The sequence below is a fragment of the Coregonus lavaretus genome (genome assembly GCF_964263955.1).
Source record: "Coregonus lavaretus genome assembly, chromosome: 3".
Taxonomy (NCBI): domain Eukaryota; kingdom Metazoa; phylum Chordata; class Actinopteri; order Salmoniformes; family Salmonidae; genus Coregonus; species Coregonus lavaretus.
This window is the reverse complement of record NC_139990.1, coordinates 18,593,769-18,610,390: the sequence shown is the minus strand read 5'-3', so window position 1 is coordinate 18,610,390 and position 16,622 is coordinate 18,593,769.

The following is a 16,622-nucleotide window of genomic DNA, read 5'->3' as shown; positions in this document are numbered from 1 at the left end:
TGTTTTTAGCTTTGCTGCCCCATCATCTTTTAACACTTTGCAGAAGGGCTTTAAACTAGGCCATTTTATTCTGATTGGTGATTTTAAATCCTGTTAGGAGGGCTGCTGACAACAGATTGCACATGTTTTTAAACCTGCCCTTTTAAGCTCTCTTATGCACTTTGCACTGTTTTAACTTCCATTTATTGTTATGTTTATGTTGTGTTGTGTCTCGTGTGTAACTAACTATATGTATGTTGCATTCTTGGCTAGGGCTCACTTGAAAAAGAGATGTAAATCTCAATGTGACTAAATAAAAGAGGTTGGCATGGGCCCCATCAAAGAGGTCAAAGAGGTGGACATCAGAGAGAGGGTGGCAGACGGCAGGGAACTGTTGTGTCTAATAAAGTCCTGGCCATCGTCGTTGACCATGTGGTAAACAGAGGCCTTACCATGGTAGAGGCTGCCAGATTAGCTCACCCCAATCTGAAAAGATCAACTGTCAATTCGATCATTAGAACATTTCGGCAAGAAAAACGGTAAGTCTGCAGGATATGCACTCTGCTTTACCATTACATTTACAATAAATGACATATTGTAATGCATGTAAATTCACAAAACATATTACAGTAATATTACAGTATGATACTCTGTTCTACCCTCAGAATTGACAGAAGACCAACAACAATCGGCCACCTTTTGAAGAGGCACCAGGTATCTATGAAACACATTTACCTGGTGCCTTTTGAGAGAAACAACGACTGGGTGAAACAACTGCAGGCCGAGTATGCTAAGGTACAGCACTATATACTGTATTACTGTTACTATTTGCTGCACATGCTACTTCACAATATCATATTGGAACTGTACTGTAAAAAATAACAAAGTAAAATATATTTTTAGAGGGTGATGTGCTTGATGCTGCTGTGAACCATCATAAGTATATCTTTTTTGATGAAGCGGGCTTCAACCTGGCTAAAACTTGGCGCTGTAGGCGGAACCTCATCGGCCAAAGGGCGACCGCCCAAGTGCCTGGAAAACATGGGGGAAACATCTCCATGTGCACAGCTATCTCTGAAGATGGTGTGGTAGAACGTAGGCCATTACTTGGATCCTACAACGCTGCACACCTCATTGTGTTTCTCAATGAAATTGAGCAGGCCTGTCAAGGTGAAGGGGTCACCTATGTCATTGTGTGGGACAATGTCAGGTTCCACCATGCAGAGGTGGTGCAGGCATGGTTTCGGGCCTATCCCCGATTCGTGACCCTATATCTGCCCCCATACTCTCCTTTCCTCAACCCTATTGAGGATTTTTCTTCAGCATGGAGATGGAAGGTATACGATCACCATCCCCATGAGCTGGCCATGGATGAGACATGCGATGACATCAAGCTTGGATTCGCCATGCCAAAAGGTTTTTCCCACGGTGCATGAACAATGAGGACATTCATTGTGATGTGGATGAGAATTGATGGCCAAATGCTCAAGACAGGCTTGATGCAAATTAATGCGTGTTAAACGTTATGTTTTATTTTCATTCATTTCATTTGTTTCATTCAATTTCTTACATTTGATTACAGACAGTACACCTATGTTGCAATTATATCTGAAAAATAACATTTTTTTGTTGCATTAATGATTGTAGAGGATGTCTTCATTGATCACACCTTTGTGGTCCTCTGTAGCTCAACTGGTAGAGCACGGCGCTTATAACGCCAAGGTAGTGGGTTCGATCCCCGGGACCACCCATACACAAAAATGTATGCACGCACGACTGTAAGTCGCTTTGGATAAAAGCGTCTGCTAAATGGCATATTATTATTTATTATTATTATTATTATTATTATTATTATTATTATTATTATTATTATTATTATTATTATATTATTATTATTATTATTATTATTATTATTATTATTATGATTACATATTGGATAGATATTATGGAAATTATAGATTTTCTGTAACTTTTGTTGGGTAATATAAGTGTATTGCCTAAAGTAAAAACTGTGTAATCTACAGTAATTTACAGTACTGTAGCATATTACTTTCAGCACTTCTAAGGGCGATTTCAAACACGTAGCTTGCATTGTTTTCTATTGGATTAACTGGCAGTTAAAACGACTACATTTTACATTTACATTTTAGTCATTTAGCCGACGCTCTTATCCAGAGCGACTTACAGTTAGTGAGTGCAAACATTATATATATATATATTTTTTATGTTTCATACTGGCAAACGCCATGCTCTATATTTACATTTACATTTACGTCATTTAGCAGACGCTCTTATCTAGAGCGACTTACAAATTGGTGCATTCACCTTATAGCCAGTGGGATAACCACTTTACAATGTTTTTTTTTTTTTGGGGGGGGGGGGGGGGGGGTAGAAGGATTACTTTATCCTATCCCAGGTATTCCTTAAATATTCCTTAATGTTCTCCTGAGTGGCGCAGTGGTCTAAGGCACTGCATCGCAGTGCTAACTGTGCCACTAGAGTGCCACTAGAGATCCTGGTTCGAATCCAGGCTCTGTCGCAGCCGGCCGCGACCGGGAGACTCATGGGCGGCGCACAATTGGCCCAGCGTCGTCCAGGGTAGGGGAGGGAATGGCCGGCAGGGATGTAGCTCAGTTGATAGAGCATGGCGTTTGCAACGCCAGGGTTGTGGGTTCGATTCCCACGGGGGGACAGTATAAAAAAATATATATATATATATGTATTCACTAACTGTAAGTCGCTCTGGATAAGAGCGTCTGCTAAATGACGTAAATGTAAATGTTAAAGAGGTGGGGTTTCAATGGAGCTTGTTCCACCATTGAGGTGCCAGAGCAGAGAACAGTTTTGACTGGGCTGAGCGGGAACTGTGCTTCCGCAGAGGTAGGGGAGCCAGCAGGCCAACTGAGCTACATCCCTGCTGGCCATTCCCTCCCCTACCCTGGACGACGCTGGGCCAATTGTGCGCCGCCCCATGGGTCTCCTGGTCACGGCCGGCTACGACAGAGCCTGGATTCGAACCAGGATCTCTAGTGGCACAGCTAGCACTAGTGATTAAACCAATGTTCTCATTACATTTCACAATAAACATATATTTTTAATCAATGGTTGTGTGGTGAGAGATGTTTACAATCCAAATGAATGCATAATGACAGATTTTGAAGGAAAGACAGGCTGCGCTACAAGTGTGACCAGTTTGGAGTTTTGTACTATTGCTAGCAATAGTCAGGGCCGGATTACGGAACCATGTGCCCTGGGGCCCCCAACCTCCAGGGGGCCCCCAATCCAAAAACATATTTGGAGGTTGGGGGGCCCCCAGATAGAATATGATTACAAAATATGTAGAATTGCAGGAAATTAGCTTTAAAACTGCAAAAATGTCTCTCAGCCTCATGGCAAAATGTGAACAAAAGCATGAGATGAGCTATAAAACATCAACAACAACAAAAAATGCAGGAAGTTGGCTGATCACACCTGCAAAGCACGTTATGCTCCTGCATAAGGTAAGTCTGAATACCAACTACTGAGAAGTGGTTAGGAAAGGTGTGTGCAGGAAAGGAGTACATTTGTCTGAATTTGGGCCCTAAGAGAAGAGGGAGGAGAGAAGAAGCGAGGCTGATTATTGTCCTGATGTTCAGCCTTATTGGAATTTGATTATTGTCCAGCCAGATGTAAATGATAACAACACATCATATCAGAGGTTCTCTTACTCCTCCTCTCTCTCTGTCTTACACAAGCACACATGCACGTATGCACACACACACACACACACACACACACACACACACACACACACACACACACACACACACACACACACACACACACACACACACACACACTATTTGCCTCCCTCTGCTCTTATTGTAGCTCTATGACTGTGGCTAATGGTACATTCCCAGCTCCTAGCCGTGTGATTGGTACATTCCTAGCTGTGTGATTGGTTCATTCCTAGCTCCTAGCCGTGTGATTGGTACATTCCTAGCTCCTAGCCTTGTGATTGGTACATTCCTAGCTCCTAGCCGTGTGATTGGTACATTTCCAGCTCTTAGCCATGTGATTGGTACATTTCCAGCTCTTAGCCATGTGATTGGTACATCCTCATCTCTTAGCCGTGCTGAAGCCTCTCTGTCTCCACAGCCAGATCAGTCAGCCTGCAGGCAGCAGCTCTACCCTTTCAGACAGCCAGTGTGGGGGAGAACGTTGCTACCGTGCTTCTGTGTGTGAGAGTGTGTGTGTATAATACTGTATGTGGGCATGACTGTGTGTGTGTGAGTTAGTGGTTTAAGCAGCCTCTTAGGATGAGCGGCAGAGGGAGACAGACAGTGCTGTGATTGAGAGTTGGCAACATCGCCTCTCTTTGCCTGTCCTCAGCCCATCCTGCCCTCCTCTCCTTTTCCTCTGGCTCTGATCTACAACACCACTGGGATGTCTTCTCCAGGATCCATGGACGGCAGCCAGAGGAATAGCTGTAGGTACCCACCATAGATATACATACAGTATATATACATATAATACAGCGCTCTAATTCTACGTCTATGGTACTGACACCCGCTTGTATTGGTTTATTTATTTGATTTATTTTTTGTTTTGTTTTTTGTTTGTGTCATGATGTCTACATGCTAAGGTATAGTGGACTAGCAGATGTTGATCCATGCATGATTATTAGATAGTTGTAATATTTCTGGATATGTTTCTTCTCTTTCCTGGTAGACTTTTTTTATCTGGCTTTCTTTTCAATTTTTTATCTGAACTTTGATCATGGTCACAAAAATGTAGTAATTTTTTAGTTTCAAAAGTGTATGGAATTCATATCAACATTATTTGATGTCAAACATTTGGAGTGAGGAGGATAAGATGCAAGCCTTCAACCACAACTGAACACATACAGTAATACTAAGATACGTATGTTATTAATGAATAACAAAAAGTCTGGGTCTGAAATTATTGGTACTGTAGCTACCAGTGATTGATGGGTGTTGTGACTTATTGTGAAAGCTTAGTGTGGGCACACACACACACACACACACACACACACACACACACACACACACACACACACACACACACACACACACACACACACACACACATACAGGAGATGAGAGAATGAAAGCTTTTTATTGCTTTCATTATTATTGAACCCCCCACTTCCCTCCTCCTTCTGCCCTTCTATTCATCCATTCCCCTCCTCCACCACTCCCTCCTCCACCTCGTCAACTCCCTTCTCCCTATCCCTTTCCATCCACCCATCCATCCATCCATCCATCCCCCTTTGTATGTCTCAGGACAAGAAAAAGATGGGACAGGACAGAGCTAAGGACAGGACAGGATAGAACAGGACAGGACAGGAAACAGATGGGAGAGGACAGAGGTAGGACAGGACAGGAAAAAGATAGGACAGGACAGGAAAAAGATAGCACAGAACAGGAAAAAGATGGGACATGACAGAGAACAGAACAGGAAAAAGATGGGACAGGACATAGATAGGACAGGGCAGTATAGAACAGGACAGGAGGAAAGGACAGGACATTGAACATTGGTCTCTGTAATCTATTGAAAAGCTACACAATAACAGTGCTGTAGAGGAGAGGGAACATTAGTTGGTGGCTCTGAATAGCCATCTATGATGAAAGCCAGAGGGAACCAACAACATTAGCAAAGCCAAAGAGAGAAAATGAAAGAAGAAGGAGTTAAAGGTTGCCCCCAAAGCATTGTTTACTGTGTGTTTGTGTGTATGGGGCGGCGGCGCAATTGGCCCAGCGTCGTCCAGGGTAGGGGAGGGAATGGCCGGCAGGGATGTAGCTCAGTTGGTAGAGCATGGCGTTTGTGGGTTCGATTCCCATGGGGGGCCAGTATGAAAAATTAAAAAAGAATGTATGCACTCACTGACTGTAAGTCGCTCTGGATAAGAGCGTCTGCTAAATGACTAAAATGTAATGTGTGTGTGTGTGGTTTGTTTTTTACTATCCTTGTGGGTACCAGAAGTCCTCACAAAACAAGGAAAATTGGGGACATTTAGTTGGTCCCCACTTGGAAAAATGCTATTTTAGGCTTAGGGGTTATGTTTAGGGTTAGGTTTAGTTTTAGGGTTAGGGGTTGGGGTTAAGGTTAAGGTTAGGTTAAAGGGTTAGGGAAAATAGGATTTCGAATGGGAATACTTTTTTGGGTCCCCACAAGGATAGTAAAACAAACATGTGTGTGTGTGTAATGTATTTTGTAACAACTATGTTATTACTGTAGTAATTTCAGTGTTACTACCCAGGTATAACAGAAATGTTATGTAATGAGTTACTGCAGTCTGGGGTGTTGCAGCCTATTTGACAGATGTTGGCACACCTGGTGAATGGCATGATGTCTACACTGGGTTGGCACTATGTCTACACTGGGTTAGGGTTAGGGATGGTTAACCCAGAAATAAAGTCCCACGTAATTGGTCAGCTGCTCGATTAAGTTCTGGGTCCATACGTATTAAGAGAAGAGACGAAAAGATGCTAGAACGAGGAGCAGAACTGGAAAACAAAGAGCTCCACCCTCTCTCTTCGCAAGTTCATTTCCCCTTACGAAATTTGAAAGATATTAACACCTACGAAATCGTGATTTGTCAATTAACCAGTGACAAAAAAAAAAAAAAAAAAAAAACGGAACTACTGCTTCTCGTTATCCCACGCATCCCATTCCTTCCCATCAGATTCTACGGTACCAGTTATGCGTACGTAGATTTGTACACAAGATATTAACACTGGGATGACATGACATCATCTTATCGTTCATCATCTTCTAAAAGACTGTTGTAGAACCATATTGCCTTTTGCTTCGACAGGGCTTTCCATAAATCATTTATCATAACTTGTGTGTGAGCTTTTTCTCCAGTGAACATAGTAAAGTACAATATCATCTGAAAAACCACATGCAAGGTTTTGGAATATTCATACACAGAGAAGCTCTAATCTACTGTAGTAGGCATGCTTGGTTAGGGAGGAGACTCACACAGAGTCTGTGTTTACACAAGCAGCCCAATTCTATTTAAAAAAAACATATTTTTTCCAATTTTGTGATATCCAATTGGTAGTTACAGTCTTGTCCAATCGCTGCAATTCCCGCACGGGGAAGCGGGAGAGGCAAAGGTCGAGATCCATGCATCGTCCAAAACACGACCCTGCCAAGCCGCACTGCTTCTTGACACACTGCTCGCTTAACCCGGAAGCCAGCCGCACCAATGGATCGGAGGAAACACCGTACAACTGGTGACCGTGTCAGCGTGCATGCGCCCGGCCCGCCACAGGAGCCGCTAGAGCGCGATCGGACAAGGACATACCGTCCGGCCAAACCCTCCCCTAACCCGGACGATGCTGGGCCAATTGTGCGCCGCCTCACGGGTCTGTAGTGACGCCTCAAGTACACCACTGGTAATATTCCACTGTTTCCAACTCCTTAGTCTGTTACATCTCCTTGCACTGCAACATATTGCAATGTTTCACCTCCTCCTAAGTAAGCATTTCACTGTTTGTTTGTTCACAAAAAAATGTGACAAAGCATCAGACCACTGCGCCACTCTGGAGGCCCTTACAAGCAGCCCAATTCTGATATTTGTTCACTAATTGGTCTTTTGACCAATCAGATCAGCTCTGGAAAATATCTGATGTAAAAATATCTAATGTGATTGGTCAAAAGACCAATTAGTGGAAAAAAGATCAGAATTGGGCTGCCTGTGTAAACGCAGCCAGAGAGGTATTGTGTCAGTAAGGAAGGATCAAATCAAAATTGTCACATGCTTCCTAATTGGAATATGTTGCAGTGTAAGGAGTTGTAACAGACTAAGGAGTTGGAAACAATGGAATATTACCAGTGATGTACTGTGTGGTACTACTTTGTGCTGGTTGCTTGGTTACTTGCTGATTTGGCAGTGATGTTCCCTGCTCATGGTTCTTTCTCCCACTCAGGGTTAGTGGTGATTGTCCATCGGCCTTGAGAATGCTGCAAGAAGGAGGAGGAGGAGAAGGAGGAGGAGGAAGAGGTCCATCTTGCACAATCTATTCATTGTCCATAAATGTGTTTAAAATAGGAGTTACTATGAGATAAACCATCACAGGAGGCTATGAAATTATATGTGTTGGTCACAGGAATAAGCCATCATTGGTTTACAGTTGCCTCATTGGTTTAAATTAGTGCGCTGACATAGAACACTAACAGTTCCAGCAATGAAGTGAGTAAGCGGTTCAAAATTAACATTAGATAGTTTAATGGCAGTGAATGCTTAGTGCTCTAGTAGATATAGTGCTTGGTAGATATAATGCTTAGTGCTCTAATATATATAGTGTTTGGTAGATATAATGCTTAGTGCTCTAGTAGATATAGTGCTTGGTAGATATAATGCTTAGTGCTCTAATATATATAGTGTTTGGTAGATATAATGCTTAGTGCTCTAGTAGATATAGTGTTTGGTAGATATAATGCTTAGTGCTCTAATAGAGTGTTGTTAATTTGGCTCTGCCAGCTCTCTCTCTAGGATGTTGAGTGGGCCTGACAGCAGTAGAGTGACTCAGTTTGCCCCCAGGTTCCCACTCCTACGCTCTTCTTGTCTGCACAAACCAAAGTAGAATGCAGATAGCCTGGGCACTGTCTTCCCATGAGTATTGTAGTGGAAACTCCTCTGTGTGTGTGTGTGTGTGTGTGTGTTTGCTTTGCCATAATCATTATAGCACATGGACGCTGGATGCAAATGAAGCTATTAAACAAAGCAAACAAAGACAGAGTGGTCTTGTCATTCTGGCGCCCCCCTCACAGTCATTAATCAGTTCACTTTGTCATGAGCATCTCACCATCAGTTCACTTTGTCATGAGGCACTCGATAAATGAATTGAATGAATCCTGTGTGCCACACAAGCACAGATGAGCATGTTGCTATCCCAAATCCTAATCCTAGCTTCATATCCACATCCCAGTTCAACGCTAACCCTAGCTTCAACCCTAACCCTAACCTTTAGCCTAATCCTAACCCTAGGTTCATGTCCACATCCCGGTTCAACCCTAACCCCAGTCTCAACCACAACCCTAACGCTAGGTTCATGTCCACATCCCAGTTCAACCCTAACTTCAACCCTAACCCTAACCTTTAGCCTAATCCTAACCCTAGGTTCATGACCACATCCCAGTTCAACCCTAACCCTTGTCTCAACCACAACCCTAACACTAGCTTCATGTCCACATCCCTGTTCTACCCTAACCCTAGTCTCAACCACAACCCTAACCCTAGCTTGCCATACAACACTCCTTCCGTAGCCTCCAACTGCTCTTAAACGCTAGTAAAACTAAATGTATGCTCTTCAATTGAACGCTGCTTGCACCCAACCGCCCGACTAGAATCACTACTCTCTGCGGGTCTGACTTAGAATATGTGGACAACTACAAATACCTAGGTTAGACCGTAAACTCTCCTTCCAGACTCACATTAAGCATCTCCAATCCAAAGTTAAATCTAGAATCGGCTTCCTATTTCGCAACAAAGCCTCCTTCACTCATTTACATTTAAGTCATTTAGCTCTTATCCAGAGTGACTTACTCATGCTGCCAAACATGCCCTCGTAAAACTGACTATCCTACCGATCCTTGACTTTGGCGATGTCATTTACAAAATAGCCTCCAACACTCTACTCAGAAAATCGGATGTAGTCTATCACAGTGCCATCCGTTTTGTCACCAAAGCCCCATATGCTACCCACCATTGTGACCTGTACGCTCTCGTTGGCTGGCCCTCACTACATATTCGTCGCCAAACCCACTGGCTCCAGGTCATCTATAAATCACTGCTAGGCAAATCCCTGCCTTATCTTAGCTCATTGGTCACCATAGCAACACCCACACGTAGTATGCACTCCAGCAGGTATATCTCACTGGTCATCCCCAAAGCCAACACCTCCTTTGGCCGCCATTCCTTCCAGTTCTCTGCTGCCAATGACTGGAACGAACTGCAAAAATATCTGAAGCTGGAGACTCTTATTTCCCTCACTAACTTTAAGCATCAGTTGTCTGTCACGATCGTTCATGAACGAGAAGGACCAAGGCGCAGCGTGATATGCATTCATATTTATTTACGTACTGAACACACGACAAAACAACAAACGAAACGTGAAGTCCAAGGTAAATAACATACCTCACACGGAACAAGATCCCACAACTAACAGGTGCCAAAAGGCTGCCTAAGTATGGTCCCCAATCAGAGACAACGAGCAACAGCTGCCTCTGATTGGGAACCACTCAGGACAACATAGATCTATACATACTAGATCTAACCATAGAAAATCGACATAGCAAACACAACACAGAAAATACACACCCTGACTCAACAAATACAAGTTCTCAGAGTCAGGGCGTGACAGTACCCCCCCCCCCCCCCCAAAGGTGCGGACTCCGACCGCGCCACATAAACATAACAGGGTAGGATCCGGCTCCGGGCGTGACCACCACTTACTCTCCACCTCCCTGTTGCGCCCCTGGTCTGGTCTGGACCTCGGCGCGCTGCTTCCCCTCTCCTTCCTCCCACGACGTACCAAGCCCTGTCTGGACCCTGGTGTGGGAGACCCCGAACCTGGAGAGAGGCTGACGTCTGGATCTGGACTAGAACCGCTGTCTGGAGCTGGACCCGACGACGGTGGATCGAGCCGCTGACCGGAGCTGGATCAGGCACCGGTGGAGCGGACTGCTCTGGCTCCAGAGTGGAGCCGCTGACCGGAGCTGGACTGGACCCCGGTGGAGCGGATTGCTCTGGCTCCAGAGGGGATCCGCTGACCGGAGTTGGACCGGACCCCGGTGGAGCGGATTGCTCTGGCTCCAGAGTGGAGCAGCTGACCGGTGCCGGACCAGGCACCGGTGGAACAGGCACGGGCCGTGCCGGACTGGACACACGCACCACTGGCTTGATGCAGGAAGCAGGAACGGGCCGGACCGGGCTGATGACGCGCACCAGCGGCCCGGTGCGGGGAGCAGGAACGGGCCGCACCGGACTGGCGACGCGCACCACTGTCCTAGTGCGGGGAGCAGGAACAGGCCGGGCCGGGCTGGCGACGCGCACCACTGGCTTGGTGCGAGGGGCAGGAACAGGCCGGGCCGGGCTGGCGACGCACACCACTGCCTTGGTGCGACGGACAGGAACAGGCCGGACCGGGCTGGCGATGCGCACCACTGGCTTGGTGCGAGGGACAGGAACAGACCGGGCTAGCGATGCGCACCACTGGCTTGGTGCGAGGGGCAGGAACAGGCCGGGCCGGGCTGGCGACGCGCACCACTGGCTTGGTGCGAGGGACAGGAACAGGCCGGGCCGGGCTGGCGACGCGCACCACAGGTTTGGTGCGAGGGACAGGAACAGGCCGGACCGGGCTGGCGACGCGCACCACTGGCTTAGTGCGGGGAGCAGGAACAGGCCGGACCGGGCTGGCGACGCGCACCACTGGCTTAGTGCGGGGAGCAGGAACGGGTCGGGCCGTACTGGGAACACGCACCACTGGCTTAGTGCGGGGAGCAGGAACGGGCCGGACCGTACTGGGAACACACACCACTGGCTTAATGCGGGGAGCAGGAACGGGTCGGGCCGTACTGGGAACACGCACCACTGGCTTAGTGCGGGGAGCAGGAACGGGCCGGACCGTACTGGGAACACACACCACTGGCCTTGTGCGGGAAGTAGGAATGGGTCGGGCCGTACTGGGAACACGCACCACTGGCTTAGTGCGGGGATCAGGAACGGGCCGGACCGGACTGGCGACACGCACCACTTGCTTGGTGCGAGGAGCGGGACTGGGTTCCCTTATAAACCCCCGCTCCTTCTGCTGCCTAACCAGCTCCTCTCGCCGTGCCTCTACACTCTCCTTCTCCCTTATAGCCTACTGTAGCTCCTCCCTCTGACCAAATAACTCCTGCTCCCTCTGAACCAATAGCCCCCGTAACCTGGCTGCCTCCTGCTGCCTCGTCGTCCACACCGTGTGCCCCCCCCCCCAAAAAAAATGTTTTCTTTGGGTTGCCTCTCGGGTCTCCGTCGTCGCCACTGTTGGCGCCGTTCGCGTTGCCGCTGCTCCTCTCTATATCGCGCCTCCACTGTCTCCTCCCAAGGACAGCGATCCATCCCGGCCTGAATCTCCTCCCAAGTCCAGGATCCCTTCCCGTCCAGGATCTCCTCCCAGGTCCAGGCTGTCTGCTCCTGGACACGCTGCTTGGTCCTATTTTGGTGGGATCTTCTGTCACGATCGTTCATGAACGAGAAGGACCAAGGCGCAGCGTGATATTTATTCAGATTTATTTACGTACTGAACACACGACAAAACAACAAACGAAACGTGAAGTCCAAGGTAGACAAATAACATACGGCCTATTTATTGCCTTACCTCCATAACTTACTACATTTGCACACACTGTATATAGATTTTCTATTGTGTTTTTGACTGTATGTTTTGTTTATCCCATGTGTAACTCTGTGTTGTTGTTGTTTTTATCACACTGCTTTGCTTTATCTTGGCCAGGTCGCAGTTGTAAATGAGAAATTCTCAACTGGCTTACCTGGTTAAATAAAGGTTAAATAAAATAAATAAATAAAAATTCATGCCCACATCCCAGTTTAAACCTAACCCTCAACCATAACCCTAACCCTAACACTAGCTTCATGTCCACATCCCAGTTCAACCCTAACCCTCAAACCTAACCCTAGCTTCATGTCCACATCCCGGTTCAGCATTAACCCTAGCGTCAACCACGACCCTAACCTTAACCCAAGCTTTATGTCCACATCCCGGTTCAACCCTAGCCTCAATCACTAACCATAACCCGTACGAACTCTCCACTACTGTTTACTGTCCTTTACTGCTAACTCTCCACTATTAACAGCGTGAGTTATTTTCATGTTGGCTACTGCCTTGCTGGAAATCTGAACACTTGAGAGAAAGATGCCTGCAATCTAAAAGTAACATTGCATAAATGCACTGCTACAACTGTCAAGAATGTGAGCTTCATCAGGCCAGCAGTTTTTTCTTTGAGTGAAAATCTGCCTTTTAACCAGGCATAACAAATTAATCTCAGAGTAGACAATCCATTAATTATTTGTATTTTTAATCTAATAATAGACAATAATTTGAGCTGATGCGTTTCAGAAGAATAAGGGGGGAAATTGTCAGCATTGTACTATATTGTGAATAATGTGTCCTGATGAATGGTGTTTATTGCTAATCTGTTGCCTCTGTGGTGGGATGTGCTTGCATTAGCCTACTTTCCGCTATTGGGCTGGACAAGGAAACTCGATTGTGTAGTCTGGCAACATTCTAAATGGAGCGCTGCAATCAGATAATGATGTCCAGTTTCATAGAGGCCCAGCCAAAACCCTCTCACAGAATACTAACATAATTGTTCTGCTTATATGCTTTATCAGTGAACCTTGGTCATCCATTCTGATTACAACCCATTAAGAGTTGTTATGCAGTAATAGTAATATGCACACACCTCTGTTTGTTGGTGTGGGTGGAATATGTTGGGATGGAATACTAATGTCTATAAATGCAGATTTTTTCATCAGTCAACATAAAAATATCTTATTTGATAGCATATACGGTGACTAACATGATCAATCAATCAAGTGTATTTATAAAGCCCTTTTTACATCAGCAGATGTCACAAAGTGCATGTTCAGAAACCCAGCCTAAAAACCCAAACAGCAAGCAATGCAGATGTAGAAGCAGGATAGGAAAAACTCCTTAGAAAGGCAGGAACTTAGAAAGAAACCTAGAGAGGAACCAGGCTCTGAGGGGTGGCCAATCCTCTTCTGGCTGTGCTGGGGGGAGATTATAAGAGTACATGGCCATTAAGGCCATATCGTTCTTCAAGATGTTCAAACGTTCATAGATGACCAGCAGGGTAAAATAATAATCACAGTGGTTGTAGAGGGTGCAACAGGTCAGCACCTCAGGAGTAAATGTCAGTTGGCTTTTAATAGCCGAGCATTCAGAGGTCGAGACAGCATGTGTGGTAGAGAGAGAGAGAGAGAGAGAGAGAGAGGGAGGGAGAGAGAGAGAGAGAGAGAGAGAGAGGGAGAGGGAGAGAGTGGGTCGAAAACAGCAGGTCCGGGACATGATTCAAACCTCTTGGCACAGTACATATGACTGATTTCATATTTACAACATGCGTGCAATTGTATTATGTCAAGTCGAGTGGAGACACATTCTACAAGGGCAGAATATCTTTATTTCTTAGGGTTAACAAAGTTGGAGCCAACTAACCACAGTAAGGAAACACACTGGAGTCCCTTAGGAACCCCACTACCTTTAATTCATCCTCAAACAAAGCACAACACACACATGTATGCACGTACACAAGCACACATACACGCATGCATGCAAAAACAAACACATAAGAAAATCACAGACACTCAAATACTGTACACACACACACCAACCACACTCAGCAGCACACATACAAAGAAAAAGAGTGGAAGGGCAACAGTGAGTGATGGAGAGAAAGAGGGGTAGCGAAAGAAAGAAAGGGGGAGAGAGATTGGAGATAGCTGCTGATAATGGGCACGTCAACTGTACCCTCTCTCTTTCTTTCTCCCTCTCTCCCTTTCGTGTCTTAGATCGTTCTTATATAACGGACTCTCCCTGTCTGAGAGAAACAGTCAGCAGAAGTGACACTGTGTCGTCTAAATCTCCAGGCTCTGTCATCATCCAGACAGACAGAGATGGTCAAAAACGTGATTTTCTTGTGTTTTATATATATTTCCACACTATGAGGTTGGAATAATACTGTGAAATTGAGAAAATGATAATGCCCTTTTAATGTATGAGCTGTTTGAAAAGACTGCCTGAAATGTTAGCCTGTTTTGGTGGGATGGAGTTTTGGCCTGCCTGGTGACTAGACCAATACGAAAGAGAGTTCCAAACCTCTCTGTCAATAACAGCTAGTTTTCAGTTTTCCCCTTCCCGCTCAGACCACTCCCGGAAAGTCCTAGCAAAATTCTTGTTTGAGACATTTTTATTTTTTAAGAAGCTATTTTTGTTTATTTTTGACCATTTTAATTGAAAACAATCACAGAAAGGTACTTCATTTTTACCCAGAAATGATTTGCTATTGAGATAGAAATGGCTGCATTGGACGTTTAAATGAAAAATTTAAATATCTCGGCCCTGTGTAGCGGAGAAGGTGCCACCCCAGGTGAAGGACGCGGAGCCTGCCCAGGTGAAGTTAAAGGAGGTGGATCCTCCCCAGGTGAAGCCAAAGGAGGTGGAGCCTGCCCCGGTGAATCTGAAGGAGAGGCAGAAGTTCTTTGAAGAGGCATTCCAGCAAGACATGGATCAGTACCTGTCCACCAGCTGCCTGCAAATCACTGAGAGGAGAGGTGAGAGACCCACCTTAACGCCTTATTATCATCTTCAATGGAGAAGTATGGTCACAGTGACAGATGGCGTGTGTGTGTACTGGTGCATTTCCAATTAGGATTTAACCCAGTGTTTTACCCAAAAGGTTCAGACTTTTTTGTTTCGATCTACACGGGCCAGAACCCGTGTTTTTACTGGGCCATGGCTCCGGCGGACCTGCACCTTCTCACAAAATAACAGATTTGAATGATGCAGACGTTGTTGATTCTACTCGCCACAAGTCTTTAGTGTCACACTGTTGATGTAAACACAATAACAGCTTCATTAGCATAAAACACTGGCGACCCACTGGTGTGGGGGTAAGTCTCATTGGAAAAACACTATTTGTGTGTGCGTGCATGTGTGGGTGTGGCTGGCTAATAACAGCTCCCTCTCTCTTTACTCTGCCCCACTCTGCTGCCCTGCCCTGCTCTCCTCGTATCCTTGAGGTACGCCGTCTCAGCTGTCAATCATCCCTCACAGTGCACTGTGTGTTTGTAACGCATGCACCACATGATCATAACACCGGTGTTACAACAGATTCTGTTTTGTTGCCTTACAACCTGGAATTAAAATGGATTTTTGGGGGTTTGTATCATTTGATTTACACAACATGCCTACCACTTTGAAGATGCAAAATATTTTTTTTTGTGAAACAAACAAGAAATAAGACAAAAAAACAGAAAACTTGAGCATGCATAATTATTCACCCCCCCCCCCAAAGTCAAAACTTTGTAGAGCCACCTTTTGCAGCAATTACAGCTGCAAGTCTCTTGGGGTATGTCTCTATAAGCTTGGCACATCTAGCCACTTACCCATTCTTCAAGGCAAAACTGCTCCAGTTCCTTCAAGTTGGATGGGTTCCGCTGGTGTACAGCAATCTTTAAGTCATACCACAGATTCCCAATTGGATTGAGATCTGGGCTTTGACTAGGCCATTCCAAGACATATACAGTGAGGGAAAAAAGTATTTGATCCCCTGCTGATTTTGTACGTTTGCCCACTGACAAAGACATGATCAGTCTATAATTTTAATGGTAGGTTTGTTTGAACAGTGAGAGACAGAATAACAACAAACAAATCCAGAAAAACGCATGTAAAAAATGTTATCAATTGATTTGCATTTTAATGAGGGAAATAATTATTTGACCCCTCTGCAAAACTTGACTTAGTACTTGGTGGCAAAACCCTTGTTGGCAATCACAGAGGTCAGACGTTTCTTGTAGTTGGCCACCAGGTTTGCACACATCTCAGGAG